We start from the raw sequence: 22452 nt of genomic DNA, 5'->3' as shown, positions 1-22452 counted from the left end.
CATATGAAGTGTACAGAGGTCAAACCAGCGCTCCTGCGGGCATATGATACAGTAAGTAAATACTCAAATGGACTTACCCGGTACTAAGTGAGGCCCCACGTAGGTCAGCCACCCCACTAGTACCTCCTGGTCCAAGGTGGCCTTAAATATGGGAAATTCTTCCTCCAAATCCTTTAGTTGGAGAGCCGCTCGGATCTTTGGGTCAACCCAGCATGGGGGACCCAAAATGACACCAGCAACAATGGAAAGAAAAAGTAACCCCAGTGCTCACTGGGGAAGAATATTCCTAATTGGAAGTTTCATCAGTACAGCTTCCAGATGTACTGATGAAACTTCCAATTAGGAATATTCTTCCCCAGTGAGCGCTGGGGTTACTTTTTCTTTCCATGTTATAAATGAGACCATGTGATATATTCAAATGACATGATCACATGGCCCTGTGATGTCATCTGCTCTTTTTTCCTGGTCTATTTAAGCTTGGTTGTAATACTTGTCAATAAAGGCCAGATGAAGGAATTGGTTTGGCACTGAAACGCGTTTCCTGCAAGGTGTGCTTCTACCGGCTTCCTCTATCCTAGCACACCATTGCCCTTGTCTCCTCCTTCTATAACCTTGGGATAGGACATCATCGTGTGCGTCTGTCACTAGAGAAGCCTGACAATCAGCTGTCCGTTGGACCAGTGCATATTCTGGCTCATGGAGAACCCCATTCTATGATGTTCATATGCCCTAATACGATATATATATATATACACAGTGATTTTGGTCTTTAAGTGTTGAGCCCCTTTAAATCCTGAAGATTGTTTGCCTGGCTGCTATACTAGACTCAATGGACAACCATGTAAAGGTCGCTTTGCATGGGACAACTATTGTCTGAATAGTTACTGAAAATAGTTGTTAAAGCAAGTTGCAAATGACTGTTATTTGTGTGCTTTTACATAGAGTGATTGTTGTTTACTTGTTCATATTCACAAGAGCACACCTTTCAAAGTTATTGGCTAGTTGTTGAAAGATGATTGTCTGTTTACACCAGATGCTAATTAATCAACCAGCAACTATTTTTAGGTGACCTAAACAAGCAACTAATGACTGGTAAATTAATTCTCGCCCATCACCAGGTTGGTGGCCGTCTTTACATGGAACAATTCTTGCTTACGTTTGCTCTATTGAGCGACTATTAGGACGATAGGTGTCCCATATAAAGTCACCCAAAGATGTAGTCGCTACACGTTTCCTAGATGAGAGTCATTTTCTGCAGAGGTGCTTGACTCTGAAGGGGGTTGTGAACAGGGGAACCCCTCTATGTTATTTGTGCACTGTAATAGGGGAAATTACAGTGGGGAAATCCATTCAAGTGGTGCCAAAAAAGTCTGTCTGCTGCTTTTCTCATTACTCTGCTAAATCTATAGCAAAATTTGCACCAGGTCAAGCAAGCAGGCAAACAGTAGCCATCATTTCTCATCAACAGATGGAAATTTGCCACTGACTAGAGAAGAGCAAACTTTTCAAAAGTTCAGTTCAGCTGGTTCGGTGAATTTTGTCAAAAAGTTTGGTTCCGTTGAAATAAATTCAAACTGACCCAAGTGTTCATAAAACCCCTAAAACAGGAAGAGCAGGAGAGGGAGGAGTAGAAGAAGAAAAGGATGGAAATTTGCCACTGACTAGAGAAGAGCAAACTTTTCAAAAGTTCAGTTCAGCTGGTTCGGTGAATTTTGTCAAAAAGTTTGGTCCAGTCCAAATTAATTGAAACCGACCCAAGCATTCATAAAACCTCCTAAAACAGGAAGAGCAGGAAAGGGAGAAGTAGAAGAAGAAAATGATGGAAATTTGCCACTGACTAGAGAAGAGCAAACTTTTCAAAAGTTCAGTTCAGCCGGTTCGGTGAATTTTGTCAAAGAGTTTGGTTCCATCCAAATTAATTGAAACCGACCCAAGTGTTCATAAAACCCCCTAAAACAGGAAGAGCAGGAGAGGGAGGAGTAGAAGAAGGAACTAGAATAAGAGGAGGACTAGCAAGAGCAAGAGGTTGTTCAATGGATGTGGCTCAATGGTTAGCAATGCTGCCTTACAGTATTCGGGGTGCTTGATTCAAATCTCACCAAGAAGGAGAACAAGAAACATAAAGAAAACATACAAACACCAAACAGGTCTTTTCCTCATTCAGATTTGAACCTATGACTCCATCACTGTAAGACACCAGTACTAACCTCTCTTAGAAAGTGTTCAATATTTGTTTTAGGGGGTTTTATAAAATTAGTTCTGCTTCAGCAGAAATTAATCGCCTGAGGTTTGGGTTCTTGCCAGACTAAATTTTTTAGCAAAGTTCGACCCAAATTTGGGTTCTACAGGTTTGGCTCACTTATCTCTACCATTCACATGTATTTTTTTTCTTGTTTTATGGGAGATGTAGGATAAAAAGTATCCAGACAAATCTAATATTCCTGCTTTTCAAAGCTGAGAACAAAAATATTAACATGTATTAAAGGGGATTCGGAACAAGTCTTCTTATGGAGAGAGTTTAATTCTGTTTTGAAGTCAGCATTAGCGCGTCTCAGAGGTTTAAGGTTTGCATAGGGGATAAACTACAATCATGAATTTGGCGCGTTGCTTAGCAACAGATTTTTTTTTTTACTCCTTCTTGGAAATGTTACAAGTATTCAACTGGAGAAAATAATATTGCTTCAATGGATGGATTTTATAGGATCATGAACAGCTGGGACGTGCTCGTATTATTTAAACTTAAGTAACAGCATCAAATCCAACGCCAGCGTGTTTTATCACAACGTATATAAATGTAATAAAATTCTGGAGAAAAGGCATTCCAGCTATCAAAGGAAATACACTTTTTGTTTTGACTTTATTTTTATAATTTGATTCCGTATATTTTATGGTGAGAGTATTACATTTAATGCGGCTATATCATTTAAAAGTTTATTGTCTTATTTCACTTTAAACGTGTGCATTAAGAGTGCAATTTCCGTTCTTCTATAAAGAAACAGTTACCATATATACGTCTAGATTGTTTCATGCTTTGGAGTCTTTTAAAAAGTTTCAAAAAGTGGGAAAAAAGAAGAAAAAAAGGGCCTTATGTGAAATATATAAAGGCCTTAAAGGGGTTGTCTGGGGTTCTCTTGTCTGGGAGGCCATCAATGTTTGATTGGTGAGGCCACAATAAAGGTATGTTTACTTGGGGCAACTATTGTCTGAATTATCACTGGAAGCAGCGATTTCAGGTGATAATCATCCCGTGTACATGTAGAAGCCAACAGGGCATTGAGTGAGAAATCGCTCACCTGTCGAAGTCACTTGGCTTATATAAGAACTAAAAACCAATTGATTGTCGAGCTGTATAAAGAAGAGCCACTCAATCTTTGAGCAACTGCTATTTACTGTCAATGGAGGCGGGTGGGCTGGAACAATCTTCAGCCACTCTGCCTCCATTCACTTGAATGAATATCACTCCTGTATAAAACACAGGAGCAATAGTCGGCTTAGTCCGTGGGGTGGCTGTCAGATAATGGTGATCACGTGACTAGGGTCACTGCCTCTGGTCACTGCTCCAGGCTCTTGGCTACCTTTGGTAGTCAGGAGCATGGAGATTTTAAATTTCTCAGGCCCTCCATGACTTCTGCGCATGTATTTGCCATTTTGCCGGCGGCGCATGTGCAGAAGCTGGGGAAAGTCCGTGGAGGATAATCCGATCGGAAGACAAATCTGGAGGCCTCTGGTAAAAAGTTTCACCTCTATCAAATTGTGAGGGGAGATGAAACTTAAACTTTTAAAACTTTTTAAAACTTTTATGTGATGACTTTTACCTATTTTTAAATAATGGCGATCACATGACCAGGGACTGCACACAGCGGTCCCCGATGACAGCTCCAGGCTCTCGGCTACCTCCGGAGGCTTTAACTCACTTCATTCTACAGGGCCCTGTAGAATAAAGCCCAGACACCCAGGACGTGAAAACACATATGGGTGGTCACTAAGTGGTTAAAGGGCTCTTTGAGTATTTTGTATTGATGCCTGATTCTTAAGACAGGTTATCAGTGGGGGGGTCTAACTCCTGGCACCTCTGCGAATCTGCTTATTGAAGGGGATGCTGTGTTCCTGTCTTGTTTAACAGGCACAGCTCTGTAGATTTCGTAGGGACTGTGCCTGGTACTGTAATTCTTGGAGTTTAATCCCATTAGCTGCATGTACTGGTCACCAGTAGAACTGAACTGGCTTTTTAGCCTCTGAAATCAAAAAATGATGATTCCATTTATTGACAGAAAGCAAATATCTTAAAAATGTTGACTTCTAGAAGAGAAAAGTATAGTAGAAAGTTGCAGAACTTAGCTTTATAGAAAACTGGAAAACTCCTGTAAGACTAACTGGAGTATTTATCACTCGTGGCGTGCCAGAATTGTGGCAGGAAAAACTTGTAAATGTTAGTGCATGCCTGTTTTACGCAACAATTTGTGACCTTTTTGCCTTTTCACACTGCACTTGTCAATTTTACTGAAAGTGGTGCAGGGCTAATTGAGAGGGTGTGGCCTACGGTAGCCCAACAATTTTACTATCATTTACTGAATTTGGCATAAACCATAGCACCTTTGGCTGTCGAGTGCCCTGAGGCCAAGCATGTGCCTACTGTTACGGTATACTACCCCTGATACGCCAATCCGGTTGCCCTAGATCTCACCCACAACCCCTGTCCCTGCCTTCTTGCCTCCACTCCAGGCTAACCCCAGGCAGCAACTGGGCAGTGGTCCCTACTCTCACTATGGACCGAAAAAGGAACGCTGGCGTACCTGGATGGAAAGGGTAGAATACTGACAGAAAAGGCAGATATAAAAACCTAGCGGATAATAGCAAAGTATAGCAGACAAGATGACAGAGGCAGGAGACCAACAGAGGCAGACTAGCTAGCACACTGAGGGAAACCAATAACTGGCAATGATTGCAAGTCTCTGCCCAACCTTTAAACAGAAGCCTCCGCCCAGAGGAGGAGAGAGGGAGACAGCCAATTCCCAACAGAACACAACAAAAGGGAGCTTGTGCACGGCAGCTGCACTCACAGGTGCGCACGCCACCAGCACCACGCTGGCCAGACACCTACGCCCCCGACAGCCGGACAACAAGCCGGGGGGACACGCCCCAACCGCGGGACCCCGCACACCGCCGCCCCAGGAGGACCAGCAACCGTCGCATGGTAACACCTACTTTATTACTAGATTAGGTGCATATTAATTCAGCACAATTTATGTCAATAAGGGCTCGGTGAGACGAGTGATTTTTTTTTTAGCGCATGAATAGCCGCGCTTAAAAAGTGTCTCTATTAGAACCAATGCTTTCCAATGAAAGTGTTCACATGTATGTTTTTTAGAAGCGCTAAAGAAAATCGCATCTGCAAAAGATAGGGCATGAGAGTGCTAATACACCGGTTCACGTGATTTTTCTACACGCGATGTTTGAGGCTATTCATGCGCTAAAAAAACGCTCGTCTGACCAAGGCCTAAAGGAAACAGCTGTCTTGATAAATTTCCCCTTAAGTCACAGATCAAGGATTTGAAGTGAAATCAGGGATAAAATCGGCATCAAATTGGAGGTGAATCTGCCTCCTATGCAAGTGAATGGGATTTCCACAGCCCCATTCACATGCAGTGAAAAATATTTGCAAGGGTTTTTTCTGCTGCCACCATCCACAAGAATAATAAGGATAATGAGGATATTCATTATTAATGTGGATTCTGCAAGAAAAGTCAATGGAATAGCTGCAGCGAATGGCAATGTGCTAATCCTTCTGCAAATCCGCTCCCATTTACTGCAATGTTAGCCTGGGAATTCTGCTTCGAATCCTCTAGTAAAAATACACATAGGATTCATCATAGGAAAATCCTCAACCTGTGATCTTAAGCCTAAGTGCTGCACATTTATGCAATACATTCCCACAGTAGAGCTATTAAGAGGTAGAGAGCGATATATCAGGAGACTCGGCCAGCGTCTGCAAGTCATCAAGTCCAGTCTATTATATGTTCCAGGGTGTGTGCGCTGACTGTATATCTGCCCTATAATGAACGCATTACACCGCGGCCTCTCTCCACACAACTTTAGCTTTCCTTGATAAAAATGCAATTACATCTTATCATCTGTTGTAGAGGCTACAGATATCATCAAAATCCACTTTTATTTTTCTTAGACAACGATAATGTTGTCGTTTCTTTGATGCAAGACATCAAAAAATGATTCACATAATCTTGTAATGTCAGAAAGAAACAAAAATCTGACTTTGACCGGTTATATTGTCCTGGAACAATCCATCTGCAGTGCAGAAATGAATCATTACTGGTACGGGTAAGTGCACTGTAGCAGGATCAGTTAAAGGGCTGAAGCACAAAGCTGCATTGCGTTTTCTTTGGAGCCCAGGGGCGTAACTAAAGGCTCAGGGGCCCTGATGCAAAAGGTGAGCTGGGTCCCCCCCTCTATCTGTATCTGTACCCGTACCCATACCTAAACCATGCTGCACAGAGGCATAACTTGAAGCTTCTGGGCCCCAATGCAAAACCTGTAACAGGGCCCCCAACTGTAATGCTTTATTCATAGTACTGGGCTCCCTATATGGAGTAGAGAGGCCTTATGGGCCCCCTAAGGCTCCTGGGCCCGGGTGCAACCGCATCCCCTGCACCTACTATAGTTACGCCCCTGTTGGAGCCATAATAGGGTTTCTTCACTCTGTCAAAAAACTGAAGCAGCTAGAACAGTGATGGCGAACCTCTTAGAGACCGAGTGCCCAAACTGCAACCCAAAACCCACTGTGCCAATATGTCAGGGGGCGCGGTTTATCACGACGTATGATTTTACCCCCGTCGTTATAAAAAAAGGACAGGACCGCTTCAAATTAGATAGGGAGAATCGCTCTGTGTTCTTTTTTCTACCTGGATCACTGGAGCACCATTGGTATGGATTTTGACTGGAAATCAAAGCTTGAAGGATACAACATATTTACCTATGACCTGAAGGTTGCAAGTTCAATCCCCGCATGAATCAGGTAGCCGACTCAAGGTTGACTCAGCCTTCCATCCTTCTGAGGTCGGTAAAATGAGAACCTAGCTTGATGGGGGGTAATAAGTAATAATTACCTGAAAGCGCTGCGGAATAAGTTGGCGCTATACAAATACCAAGATTTATTTATTTATTTTTATTTCTAAGAAACAGACCTAATAAAAGGGGAGGAGGTTGTAAGTTGGGAAAGCATCATCTTCACATAGACTCAAGCTTCAGAACATGGTCGTTTTGTGGAAACTGTTTGGGTAGGAAAACAAGACGAGAACAACAGAAAGGACACCATTGTAGGCGTTTACTATAGGCCGCCTGGACAAGCAGAAGATGTTGATGAACTCTTTCTACATCAGATGGCCAAGTTCTCAAAAAAGTACAACAAAGTGATCATGGGAGATTTTACCTATCCAGACATTTGTTGGGAATCTCTCTCAGGCAAAAGTAATGGATCCAACAAATTCTTATCCACTCTTGCTGACAACTTCATCTTCCAAAACGGTAGAAGATAAGGGAATCTGCTATCTTGGATCTAATTCTAACCACTGCACCAATGCACAGAAAAACCGAAACACCAGAGGGCAACTCAATCTGACACAACATTAGCAGTACAGATATATATATACAAAAAGGTTGTTACACGGGAGTATAAGGGTGTACAGGTATATACGACAAGACAGTATTTTAAAATAAACAGGAAGAAAATAAAAGAAAGATGCCAGATGTCGGATGTCCAGCCCAAGGTTCTGATCCGTGCAGAGTCACTGAAGCAATGGGAACAGCCTTACACTGAAATGTATCTCTGAAGATTGACAATCATTCTTTTCGATGTCCACGTTTTAAATGTTTCCCCAGGACACACCTTTTGCTGACCCCTTTGATGTCATTCACGAGGGTTGGGGTGAGGCATGCATCCCATTCGAAAAATCATAATTCCCCTCTTTTTTACATCTCCGCGCATGATCCTCCTATTAGAAATTTGTGCCTGGCATATTTCCAGTCCTGATTTTATGTATTCGGTGATACCAATCATGACATGTAAATTATGCTCAGTTACGTGGATACGCCTTTTAGGGTTGTTCTGGGCCACGTACCCAAATGTGTTTAGGTGCATTTTGTTCAGCTGGCCCATCCGATTCTGAAAATATAATTCATATCAGGCTAAGACTTTCATGCAATGAATAACTCTTATTAAAAGATTTTTCCCTAATCTGAATTTCGGCACCTGCATGTCTGCGAGAAGCCATCTTCTAAGTGAATGATTTTTCTAAAGGCCCATTTAGACACAAGGATTCTCGCTCAAAAGACATCTTTTGAGCGATAATCATTGTGTGCATTTACACGGCAAGATGATCGCTCAAAATTCGCTTAAACAGCGGTTTGAGTGCCAGTTTTGAGCGTTCACTTTTCATAAGTGTCTAAATGAAGGATCACGCTGTATGCAGAAGACAAGCAGGACGGCTATCTTCTGCATACAGCTGTTGTCTTCTTGGAGCTCTCAGCTGGTATACAGCTTAGCGCTCCAAGCGGGGGTATGCAGAACACAGCTGGAGCGCTGTCTTCTGCATACTCCTGCTGGGTTCACAGAGCGCACAGCTGGTATACAGCTGAGAGCTCCGAGCGGGGTATACAGAAGACAGCTGTGACCTTCTCAACATAAAAATTATGTTGAGAAGGTCGAAGTTTTAAATTCCCATTTTGTCTCTGTTTTCTCTCCGAAAGTAGATGCAACATCAACTGATCTTCCCCATGCTATTGGGTGAATAAAAGAATCCAGGCTACCTGGAGCCTGACTTCCATAACGGGAAAGCTCTTTGAACAAATTATTAAACAACATGTATGCAAGTACTTGAATGAGAATGGAGGAATTACCAGAGCCACTCATTACATGTACTGCCTTTCACACCCACCCACTGTCACCTCTGTTTGCAGTGGTGTCATAAACTATGAAACTGTATTGCTACAGAGTGGAACTGGGTTGTCTTCAGTGATGAATACAGATTTTGTTTGGGCACTGACGATAACTGTGTTTGCGTCTGGATACCTAGGGGTGAGAGCGCCTCAATCCTGCCTTTGCTGTGGAGCAGCACATTGCCCCCTGCTGGTGTGATGGTCTAGAGGGCCATTGCATACGACAGTCAGTCACCCCTAATAGCGGTATAAGGGACAATGACAGTGCTGTGTAACATCTGTCTTTCAATGGCAGACAACGAAAGAGTTAGAACTGCTGGTGCTTGTAGGACGATCAGACAATTCTCTCTACTGGTGGTCTGTCAAGGGTGTCTGGAGCCAGGAAGTCTTGTGTGCATGCCCTCACGCATCCACTGGTCCCAATACATCCTAACAGTCTGGTCAGAATGGACTAGGTTGTTGGCAATTTATTGATACAACCATTCAGTTTCTTGCACTTCAATATTGGGTCCCGTCTCAAACTCTGCTAACTCGGCAAAATCTCTTCAATTGTGTCATAGAGGCGTGTCTAGTGGTCAACGAGCTCTACACAAGCAGAAAAGAGGCCACTACACACAAGTAGCCTCTGAGAGCATTTGTAATAGCCAAGGGTAGAACCACTTTTAGAGCTTCAGGTGGCAAGACTTCATCTAATCATTTGCATATCTGCCTGAGATGTAACTCCATGCCGAGTTTGCAGCAAAACAAGAACTTCTTCTAGGTGCTTGATTTTTTTTTTTTTTAGCAAAGATTGTATTTACATGAACTCTCTACTGTACCTCTGTATACTTTTGATTTGCCATTCTGGCTGCCATTGGTACTTTACGATTGCATAGCGTGGTGCCGATGGGTGACAGAAGGAGCCACTCCCCCTGTCATCTGCTTCAGTTGCTACTGATTTTGGCATGTAAGGGGTTGAACTGTCAGGATTTCAGGTTTCTCCTGGCTGTTAGAACAAGAGCCTGGCTGCCAGTAGTCAACCAAGCCACCGCCTTAAAAAGATGTCTGTGCAAGTTTAAAGGGGTTGTCCCGCGAAAGCAAGTGGGGGTATACACTTCTGTATGGCCATATTAATGCACTTTGTAATGTACATTGTGCATTAATTATGAGCCATACAGAAGTTATTCACTTACCTGTTCCGTTGCTAGCGTCCTCGTCTCCATGGTGCTGTCTAATTTTCAGCGTCTAATCGCCCGATTAGACGCGCTTGTGCAGTCCGGTCTTCTTCTTTTCTGAATGGGGCCGTTCATGCCGGAGAGCGGCTCCTTGTAGCTCCGCCCCGTCACGTGCCGATTCCAGCCAATCAGGAGGCTGGAATCGGCAATGGACCGCACAGAAGCCCTGCGGTCCACCGAGGGTGAAGATCCCGGCGGCCATCTTCACCAGGTAAGTAAGAAGTCATCGGAGCGCGGGGATTCTGGTAAGCACTCTCCGGTTTTCTTTTTTAACCCCTGCATCGGGTTGGTCTCGCGTCGAACGGGGGGGCTATTGAAAAAAAAACAACCCGTTTCGGCGCGGGACAACCCCTTTAAGGCCAATTAGTGAGGTCAATAAAAAGACGTATTGCAGTCTGTTATTGGTTAAAAACAGGCATAATTCTGTAATGCAAATCACTACATGCGATCAAGAATATTTCCAGAAATCACTGTGAACACAGTTTTGCGTGCATTCCACAAATTCATGTTAAAGCTGTATAATACAAAGACAAAGCTATATACCAATACAATCCTCAAATGCCAGCGTCTTCTCTGGGCCAAAGCTAATTCAAAACAGACTGAGGCAAAATGGAAAACTGTTCAATGGTCAGATGAATCAAAATGTAAAATTCTTTTTGGAATCCACAAATGTCATGTCCTGTGGAATCAAGAGGAGAGGGACCAGCCAGCTTGTTAACAGCGCACAGTTCAATAGCCTGCATCTCTGATGGTATGGGGTTGCATTGGTGCCCATAGCATGGGCACTTACACATCTTGAGAGGCTCTATCAATACTGAGCAGTATATAGAGGTTTTAGAACAACATATGCTCCCATCAAGATAACTTCTCTTTCAGGGAAGGCTTTGCATATTTCAGCAAGACAATGATAAACCACATACTGCATCCATCACAACAGCATGGCTTCACAGAAGAGGAGTCGGGGGGCTGAACCGGCCGCCGGCAGTCCAGAGCTTTTATCAATAGAAAACATTTGGCGAATTATGAAATGAAAAATACAGCAAAGACAACCCAGAACTGTTGAGCAGCTACAATCCTACATCAGACAAAAACAGGACAACGTTCCTCTCCCAAAACTCCAGCAATTGGTCTCCTCACTTCCCAGAGGTTTACAGACTGTTGTAAAAAGAAGAGGGGATCCTACCCAATGGTAGACACGGCCCTGCCCCAACTTTTTTGAAATGTTTTGCTGACATCAATTGTTAAATGAGTTTTTTTTAATAAAATGGAAAATTGTCTCCCTTTCCCCTTCTGATATGTGTTCTATGTTATATTGTGAATAAAATATGGTTATAGGAGAGTTCCAATTCATGGCATTCTTTTTTTCTTCTCAGTTCCTTGCATTTTACAAAGTGTCCCAAGTTTTTTGGAATTGGCGTTGTACGTTGTAATTTGAATCCGTTAGTAATGACAATTTCTGCATTGTTTTATCGAAACAGGAATACCAGACTTCAAGGAGACATCTGCCAACATGGAACACAAAGATGATCCTAATCAGCAAAACATGAAGGTAAGGCTTAAGAAACATGCTAAATAGTGATGAGCAAACTTTTGAAAAAATTGGTTTGGCCCATTCTCTAGACTTTTGCAAAAAGTTTAGTTCAGTCCAAATTAGTTCAAACTGAACTGGAAGTTCCTCAGAACCAGTTAACCCTTTCCAATCCAATTTGTATCCTGGTTTTCCTAGGGGGCTTACTCTTTTTTGCCATTATAAATTGGCGCTATCTGCTGGCTAAAGCCAGTACTGCATGAGGTGACACGTTGAATAGACTCTGACAGCAGAAAGGCTGGCAATATACAGTAAGAGAACACTGACGGATGTCTTCCAAAATCAGAGGTGTAAAGCCTTAAATCATAATGTCTTTATACGTCAGACAGTGGATTGGAAAGGGTTAAACTTGTGTATATAACTGTCTAAAAGCCATAAAACCTCTGTACATCTCTATGAGTTAGACATTGCTATACGCCAGTGTTCAGGAGTAGTGTTCAGCCAACTGAGCTAGCAGAACCCTGTTTCGGGTAGAACTTTGCTTAAAGCTTGGTGGGTGTTAGTGCCAAACTGAACTTTTAAAGTTTTAAAGTTTGACCTGAAATAGGGCTCTGATTGTGATCCCAGTGATCTTGAGAACATGGTCTGAAGCTTGAATGGAGTGGTGGTCACGCGTGCGCACTTCCGCTCTATTCCTCTCTATAGGACTCCCGGAGGTGGCAGAATAAGTTCTCCATATTTTTTTCACATTTTAGTGGAGTGTTTTGAGTGTTCAGCATTAGTAACCCTGCGTACATTGTTTATGATCGACTTTTTACAGGGCTTTTAATGTCTACTGAAAACAAGTAGCGCCAGTGTCTAGATAATAAATGTAATTGAATTTCCGTAAATGTAAATTTTATTATCAGTTTGCATCACAAGTAAAATATAGATGATGTGAGCATTAATCACATCAGAGCCGTGATATTTACCTTAACATTGCCAAAAGAGAATCATTAGTTTATTTTTTATTAATTAATGCTGTAATGCAGACATTAGTGTGTGCTCTCGAGTCATTTAAAACACGATGGATAATGAAACTACTGTACAATTAACACACAAAATTAATTATCTAAGTGCAAACTCACAAAATCCCAGAGACCTGTCTAATCCCTGGACTCCTTAGAATTCTGTACCCAATCCCCAAATATAATGTCATTCTGTGATAACTACTGGGCTCTACTGTTATGATCATGTGGGCAAACTAGGCACAGGGCCCACAAGATCGTGACCAAGAGAGAACTGGGTATGCACACGGGTTTCAAGCAACTGACCCTGTGCTACAAAGGGGATGACAGTGCCCTACCTAAGCGAGGGCATTGCCCCAATAAGGGCAGCCCAGCGGTCTTTGAATCTGGGCCCTAGCTGATCCTAGGAGCCACGCACCAGAACAGGACACACATTCACATGCCACATGACAGGGACTGAACAACAGGGCACACAGAGCCAGAATATACAGCATACAGCAGCCACAATGCAAACACCAATAGCAGATAGGAAGCTGAATATAAATGCGAGGTGTTAGTTGACATTTTTTACAAAACGTGAAAGCTAGCAGGCCACTTCATGGCTCCTGGTTATACCGCTAGTCCCTACACTAAGCAGGAGTCCAGCAGAACTGGACAGAGTTCACACAGAACGCTGCAGCAGGACACAGAGTGCAGGTCACACAGCAAGCTAACACAAAACTGACAGAATTCAAACGTACAAACAGACATGAACCAGCAAGAAACAGATCACACAGCAAACTTTAACAGACAAGGATTCATGACTGCTCACCCTGAACACCAGACAGAGACTGACCAGGAGCTGGGTTTATATGTGAGCACAGACCCAGGGGATTGGCTAGCAGGAAGTACCACACCTAGCCAGCTCAATCAATTTACCCTGTGAGGGCTGTGCTGCTAGGAAGCTTAGAACTACAGATCCCAGCAGCACATGTAACATCTACTTACTGCATGTAAGTGATATTTAAGGGGACCCATCACTACCATTGGTGGTTGTGATTCTCCTTAGACATTGTAACATATGGTCCTAATATATAAAGCACTTCCTGACCAGGAGCTTTAGTCCTCTTACTTGCCAATCAATCGATCAATACTGTACTCTCAAAAACCACATTCATTTCTTTGTAAGTGTATGGGCAATAGGTGTGAATCTACCCTCTCTGCTGCCTGAGGCAAACTATTGGAAGGTGCCCCCCCCCCACCTCAATCCAGAGGTGCGTCTGCCATGACGCAATTTGGGCCACTCACCTAAGGCAGTGCCTTCGTGCAAAAAATGGAGTTTGGTGTGGTGGCCAGAGCTTACATATAGCAAGTGCCCTGTCAGTGTGAACTGTTTGCAAGCACCCATCCAGGATGAGCTGCATATACAGAGCACTAAGAGTAGCATGCAGGTTGCAATGGCAGCTTGTGGCCTTTTGACGGCTGGCCCTGTATTCCTTCCCAATAGGCTGCTGGTAAAAGTACAATACACTGCAGTACAGAAGTATTGTACAAGCAATCAGAAGATTATATGGTCATGTTCCCTATGGGGATTAAAAGGGTAAAAATAAATTTAACACAGTTTTTATAAAAAAAAAAAAAGCTTTTCCCAGTATAAGCATAAAAAAGCAAACAAACCCCAACATAATTGGTATTAACTAGAGATGAGCGAACGCGTTCGTCCGAGCTTGATATTCGTGCGAATATTAGGGTGTTCGGGATGTTCGTTATTCGTAACGAACACCATGCGGTGTTCTGGTTACTTTCACTTCCTTCCCTGAGACGTTAGCGCGCTTTTCTGGCCAATTGAAAGACAGGGAAGGCATTACAACTTCCCCCTGCAACATTTAAGCCCTATACCACCCCCCTGCTGTGAGTGGCTGGCGAGATCAGGTGTTCGCCTAATATAAAAGTCGGCCCCTCCCGCGGCTCGCCTCAGATGCGGTGTGAGTTAGATGAGGGACAGTGCTGTTTATACCGGAGCTGCTGTAGGGAAAGAATTGGTAGTTAGTGTAGGCTTCAAGACCCCCCAAAGGTCCTTATTAGGGCCACTGATAGCTGTGTGTTGGCTGCTGTTAGCAGTGGCAATTTTTTTTTCCTCAAAATCGCCTCTGCAGACCGTTGCACCTGGCATTAGGGACAGAAGTGCTGCATAGGCAGGGAGAGTGTTAGGAGTGAGTGTAGCCTTCAAGAACCTCAACGGTCCTTTCTAGGGCCATATTTATCCGTGTGCAGTACTGTCCAGGCTGCTGTTAGCTGTGCTGCATTTTTTTTGGGCTTCTCAAAATCGCCTCTGCAGAGCATTCCACCCTCCATTGATACTGCAGGGAAAGAATTGTATAGGCAGGGCCACAACACAGTTATTATTCATAGAATATACGCAGTGCTGCCTGTTGGTGGGAAAAAACTGAAAACAAATCTATTTGTCCAGCCTCTGTCCGTCCTAACGCCTGTGGACACGTGTGAGCTGCGTGAAAAACATTGCTAAATCATACGCAGCCAGCTACGCTTTACTGCTGGCTTCGCCATTTGCTTTCCTTAATTGGGAAAAAAAATACCTGCTCTGCCAGAGTTATAATAACTCTGCTACCCTCACGTTTTGTGACACATAAGCAGGGACACAGCACAGTTATTAAACTTCTCATGTTCATTGAATATACGCAGTGCTGCCTGTTGGTGGGAAAAAACTGAAAACAAATCTATTTGTCCAGCCTCTGTCCGTCCTTACGCCTGTGGAGACGTGTGAGCTGCGTGAAGAACATTGCTAAATCATACGCAGCCAGCTACGCTTTACTGCTGGCTTCGCCATTTGCTTTCCTTAATTGGGAAAAAAATACCTGCTCTGCCAGAGTTATAATAACTCTGCTACCCTCACGTTCTGTGACACATAAGCAGGGACACAGCACAGTTATTAAACTTCTCATGTTCATTGAATATACGCAGTGCTGCCTGTTGGTGGGAAAAAACTGAAAACAAATCTATTTGTCCAGCCTCTGTCCGTCCTTACGCCTGTGGAGACGTGTGAGCTGCGTGAAGAACATTGCTAAATCATACGCACCCAGCTACGCTTTACTGCTGGCTTCGCCATTTGCTTTCCTTAATTGGGAAAAAAATACCTGCTCTGCCAGAGTTATAATAACTCTGCTACCCTCACGTTCTGTGACACATAAGCAGGGACACAGCACAGTTATTAAACTTCTCATGTTCATTGAATATACGCAGTGCTGCCTGTTGGTGGGAAAAAACTGAAAACAAATCTATTTGTCCAGCCTCTGTCCGTCCTTACGGGCTGTGGAGACGTGTGAGCTGCGTGAAAAACATTGCTAAATCATACGCACCCAGCTACGCTTTACTGCTGGCTTCGCCATTTGCTTTCCTTAATTGGGAAAAAAATACCTGCTCTCCAAGAGTTATAATAACTCTGCTACCCTCACGTTCTGTGACACATAAGCAGGGACACAGCACAGTTATTAAACTTAGATAATTCATTCACTAGAGGCAGTGGGGCCTTTCGTTTTCCAAAAAGGGCAAAAATTATATTTGGCCTGCAGTCTTGCGCCAATTTATTTCCTGCCTGTGAAATCAAATCACTGGTAATACAGCATGCTGAGGGGTAGGGGTAGGCCTAGAGGACGTGGACGCGGCCGAGGACGCGGAGGGCCAAGTCAGGGTGTGGGCACAGGCCAAGCTCCTGATCCAGGTGTGTCGCAGCCGACTGCTGCGCGATTAGGAGAGAGGCACGTTTCTGGCGTCCCCACATTCATCGCCCAATTAATGGGTCCACGCGGGAGACGGTTATTAGAAAATGAGCAGTGTGAGCAGGTCCTGTCCTGGATGGCAGAAAGTGCTTCGAGCAACCTATCGTCTACCCGCAGTTCTGCGCCGTCCACTGCTGCCAATCCGAATCCTCTGTCTGCTGCTCCTCCTTCCTCCCAGCCTCCTCACTCCACTACAATAACACCTGCTCAGGAGCGGGAGCACTCCCAGGAACTGTTCTCGGGCCCCTGCTTAGATTGGGCAGCAGCGGTTCCTCTCCCACCAGAGGAGTTTATCGTCACTGATGCCCAACCATTCGAAAGTTCCCGGGGTCCGGGGGAAGAGGCTGGGGACTTCCGCCAACTGTCTCAACAACTTTCTGTGGGTCAGGAGGACGATGACGATCAGACACATTTGTCTTGCAGTGAGGTAGTAGTAAGGGCAGTAAGTCCCAGGGAGCAGCGCACAGAGGATTCGGAGGAAGAGCAGCAGGACGATGAGGTGACTGACCCCACCTGGTGTGCAACGCTTACTCAGGAGGACAGGTCTTCAGAGGGGGAGTCAAGGGCATCAGCAGGGCAGGTTGCAAGAGGCAGTGCGGTGTCCAGGGCCAGGGGTAGAGGCAGGGCCAGACCGAATAATCCACCAAGTGTTTCCCAAAGCGCCCCCTCGCGCCATGCCACCCTGCGGAGGCCGAGGTGCTCTAAGGTCTGGCAGTTTTTCACAGAGACGCCTGACGACCGACGAACAGTGGTGTGCAACCTTTGTCGCGCAAAGCTCAGCCGGGGAGCCAACACCAACAGCCTCACCACCACCACCATGCGCAGACATATGATGGCCAAGCACCCCGCAAGGTGGGACAAAGGCCGTTCACCGCCTCCGGTTTGCACCCCTGCCTCTCCCCCTGTACCCCAACCTGCCACTGAGATGCAACCCCCCTCTCAGGACACAGGCACTACCGCCTCATGGCCTGCACCCACACCCTCATCTCCGCTGTCCTCGGCCCCATCCAGCAGTGTAGTTCAGCGCACCGTTCAGCCGTCGCTTGCGCAAGTGTTCGAGCGCTAGCGCAAGTACGCCGCCACGCACCCGCACGCTCAAACGTTAACCGTCCGCATAGCAAAATTCATCAGCCTTGAGATGCTGCCGTATAGGGTTGTGGAAACTGAGTCCTTCAAAAGTATCATGGAGGCGGCGGCCCCGCGCTACTCAGTTCCCAGTCGCCACTACTTTTCCCGATGTGCCGTCCCAGCCCTGCACGACCACGTCTCCCGCAACATTGTACGCGCCCTCACCAACGCTGTTACTGCCACGGTCCACTTAACTACGGACACGTGGACAAGCACAGGCGGGCAGGGCCACTACATCTCCCTGACGGCACATTGGGTGAATTTAGTGGAGGCTGGGACAGAGTCAGAGCCTGGGACCGCTCACGTCCTACCCACCCCCAGAATTGCAGGCCCCAGCTCGGTGCTGGTATCTGCGGAGGTGTATGCTTCCTCCACTAAAGCACCCTCCTCCTCCTCCTCCTCCTCTGTCTCACAATCAAGATGTGTTAGCAGCAGCATGTCGCCAGCAGTCGGTGTCGCGCGGTGTGGCAGCACAGCGGTGGGCAAGCGTCAGCAGGCCGTGCTGAAACTACTCAGCTTAGGCGATAAGAGGCACACGGCCCACGAACTGCTGCAGGGTCTGACACAGCAGACCGACCGCTGGCTTGCGCCGCTGAGCCTCCAACCGGGCATGGTCGTGTGTGACAACGGGCGTAACCTGGTGGCGGCTCTGCAGCTCGGCAGCCTCACGCACGTGCCATGCCTGGCCCACGTCTTTAATTTGGTGGTTCAGCGCTTTCTGAAAAGCTACCCACGCTTGTCAGACCTGCTCGTAAAGGCGCGCCGGCTCTGCGCACATTTCCGCAAGTCCCACACGGACGCTGCCACCCTGCGCACCCTGCAACATCACTTTAAGCTGCCAGTGCACCGACTGCTGTGCGACGTGCCCACACGGTGGAACTCTACGCTCCACATGTTGGCCAGGCTCTATGAACAACGTAGAGCTATAGTCGAATACCAACTCCAACATGGGCGGCGCAGTGGGAGTCAGCCTCCTCAATTCCTTTCAGAAGAGTGGGCCTGGTTGGCAGACATCTGCCATGTCCTTGGTAATTTTGAGGAGTCTACCCAGGTGGTGAGCGGCGATGCTACAATCATTAGCGTCACCATTCCTCTGCTATGCATCTTGAGAAATTCCCTGCAAACCATAAAGGCAGCTGCTTTGCGCTCGGAAACGGGGGCGGGGGAAGACAGTATGCCGCTGGATAGTCAGGGCACCCTCCTGTCTATTTCTCAGCGCGTACAGGAGGAGGAGGAGGGGCATGAGGAGGATGAGGAGGAGGGGGAAGAGACAGCTTGGGCCGCTGCTGACGGTACACCGGCTGATTGCCTGTCATCCTTTCAGCGTGTATGGCCTGAGGAGGAGGAGGAGGAGGAGGAGGAGGAGGATCCTGATAGTGATCTTCCTAGTGAAGACAGCCATGTGTTGCGTACAGGTACCCTGGCACACATGGCTGACTTCATGTTAGGATGCCTTTCTCGTGACCCTCGCGTTGCACGCATTCTGGCCACGACGGATTACTGGGTGTACACACTGCTCGATCCACGGTATAAGGAGAACCTGCCCACTCTGATTCCCGAAGAGGAAAGGGGTTCGAGAGTGTTGCTATACCACAGGACCCTTGCGGACAAGCTGATGGTAAAATTCCCAGCCGACAGCGCTAGTGGCAGAAGGCGCAGTTCCGAGGGCCATGTTGCAGGGGATGTGCGTAGATCGAGCAGCATGTACATCCCAGGCAGTGCAACAGTCTTTAAGGGCCTGGCCAGCTTTATGGCTCCCCACCAAGACTGTGTCACCGCTCCCCAGTCACGGCTGAGTCGGCGGGAGCACTGCAAAAGGATGGTGAGGGAGTACGTAACGGATCGCACGACCATCCTTGGTGACGCCTCTGCCCCCTACAACTACTGGGTGTCGAAGCTGGACACGTGGCCTGAACTAGCCCTGTATGCCCTTGAGGTGCTTGCTTGTCCTGCGGCTAGCGTCTTGTCGGAAAGGGTGTTTAGTGCGGCTGGGGGAATCATCACAGATAAGCGTAGCCGCTTGTCAACCGACAGTGCCGACAGGCTAACACTCATCAAGATGAACAAAGGCTGGATTTCCCCAGACTTCTGTTCTCCACCAGCGGACAGCAGCGATACGTAAGCAATACGTAGGCTGCACCCGCGGATGGAAGCTACGTTCTCTCTCACCATCCAAAACGGGGACATTTCTGCTTCATCAATCTGTGTCTAATATTCCTCCTCCTCCTCCTGCTCCTCCTCCTGAAACCTGACGTAATCACGCTGAACGGGCAATTTTTCTTAGGGCCACAAGGCTCACTCAAATAATTTTTCAGAACAATTTTTATAAGTTTCAATTAGCTTAAAAGCGTTGGAACTTTAACTTGAACCAATTTTTCGTTACACTGGGCTGCCTCCAGGCCTAGTTACCACTTAAGCCACATTAACCAAAGCGATTCACCTGCCATCTTGGTTGGGCATGGCCAATTTTTACTGAGGTACATTAGTACTGTTGGTACACCAATTTTTGGGGGCCCTCACCTACAGTGTAATCATAGTAATTTCTATGTTCTTCGCCTGCACTCATGGTACAGAAAGGTGTGTGGGGTTGGCCTACACTTTAGCTACATAAATGTCACTTGTGCCTTGGCTATACTAAGGCTACTGAAATGGAACTAAGACTGCGCTCCCGCTATACTGCTGCTTCAGAATTGTTACTGGGGCCTGTCTTGAGTGCTACTATTGCTTACATGGAACGAAGACTGCGCTCCCGCTATACTGCTGCTTCAGAATTGTTACTGGGGCCTGTCTTGAGTGCTACTATTGCTTACATGGAACGAAGACTGCGCTCCCGCTATACTGCTGCTTCAGAATTGTTACTGGGGCCTGTCTTGAGTGCTACTATTGCTTACATGGAACGAAGACTGCGCTCCCGCTATACTGCTGCTTCAGAATTGTTACTGGGGCCTGTCTTGAGTGCTACTATTGCTTACATGGAACGAAGACTGCGCTCCCGCTATACTGCTGCTTCAGAATTGTTACTGGGGCCTGTCTTGAGTGCTACTATTGCTTACATGGAACGAAGACTGCGCTCCCGCTATACTGCTGCTTCAGAATTGTTACTGGGGCCTGTCTTGAGTGCTACTATTGCTTACATGGAACGAAGACTGCGCTCCCGCTATACTGCTGCTTCAGAATTGTTACTGGGGCCTGTCTTGAGTGCTACTATTGCTTACATGGAACGAAGACTGCGCTCCCGCTATACTGCTGCTTCAGAATTGTTACTGGGGCCTGTCTTGAGTGCTACTATTGCTTACATGGAACGGACACGTGGAGAGGACACGTAGTGCCTCAAAAACATCCCCCTCCTCCTCCAACAGGGAAAACATTGTTGGCAAATGCCTTTGCATTGGTTCGTCTGGTGGCAGTCCAAGAATTTCACCTTTACCGACACTACAAGAGAGCCCCCCCACCATCCCCCCGCCACGGCCCACTTAATCCTGGCCACATTCCGAAAACCAACAAAATACAACCGTGGTACTAGGTCCGCAGTCACCACCACATTACCACCAACGCGGTTACTGTTAAGGTGCATATAACCACGGACACGTGGAGAGGACACGTAGTGCCTCAAAAACATCCCCCTCCTCCTCCAACAGGGAAAACATTGATGGCAAATGCCTTTGCATTGGTTCGTCTGGTGGCAGTCCAAGAATTTCACCTTTACCGACACTACAAGAGAGCCCCCCACCATCCCCCCGCCACGGCCCACTTAATCCTGGCCACATTCCGAAAACCAACAAAATACAACCGTGGTACTAGGTCCGCAGTCACCACCACATTACCACCAACGCGGTTACTGTTAAGGTGCATATAACCAGTCTGACTGGGGCATGCAGACACCTTGACAGAATGAATAGTGTGTGGCACATAGGTTCCCCATTGCTATGCCCACGTGTGCAGCTCCTGATGGCGGTGGCACAGGATTGTATTTCTCATTGCTTCTGTACAGCATTGTGGGCGATCGCCCCGCCCCTATTAAAGAGGGTCGCTACCTAGCCGTGCCAACCCTGTGCAGTGTGTGCCTGCGGTCCCTCGTCGTGGCAGACGCACTTCTAAATAGACATGAGGGTGGTGTGGCATAAGGGCAGCTGAAGGCTGCGCAGGGACAGTTTGGTGTGCGCTGTGGGGGGGAGGGGGTGCGGTTGGGCAGCATGTAACTCAGGAGAAGTGTCAGTGGAGTGTCATGCAGGCAGTGATTGTGCTTTGTTGGAGGTAGTGTGGTGCTTAGCAAAGGTATGCCATGCTAATGAGCGCTTTTCAGAAGTAAAAGTTGTTGGGAGGGGGGGGGGGGGGGCCCACTCTTGCCGCTATTGTGGCTTAATAGTGGGACCTGTGAACTTAGGATGCAGCCCAACATGTAGCCCCTCGCCTGCCCTATCCGTCACTGTGTCATTCCCATCACTTTCCTGAATTGCCCAGATTTTCACACATGAAAACCTTAGCGAGCATCGGCGAAATACAAAAATGTTCTGGTCGCCCATTGACTTCAATGGGGTTCGTTGTTCGAAACGAACCCTCGAGCATCACGGGAAGTTCGTTACGAATAACGAACACCCGAACATTTTGGTGTTCGCTCATCTCTAGTATTAACACATCTGTAGAAGTCTGAACTCTTAAAATATCACCTTCTCTACAGTGCACAGTGAATGCCTTGAAAAATGCCCTAAAAAAAGAATAGGAGTGAAAAGTGATCGAAAAGGTATATGTGCACAAAAAAGTACCAAAAAAATTACAGCTCGCTCTGTAAAAAAATGCCTCATCGGGGAAAAAATAAAAAAAGTTATAGGTCTCAGAAAGCGGAGCCAAAG

Source organism: Eleutherodactylus coqui, chromosome 4 (assembly GCF_035609145.1).
Source record: "Eleutherodactylus coqui strain aEleCoq1 chromosome 4, aEleCoq1.hap1, whole genome shotgun sequence".
In the NCBI taxonomy this organism is placed as follows: domain Eukaryota; kingdom Metazoa; phylum Chordata; class Amphibia; order Anura; family Eleutherodactylidae; genus Eleutherodactylus; species Eleutherodactylus coqui.
The sequence above is the reverse complement of the archived record's forward strand: the minus strand, read 5'-3'. Positions refer to the sequence as shown.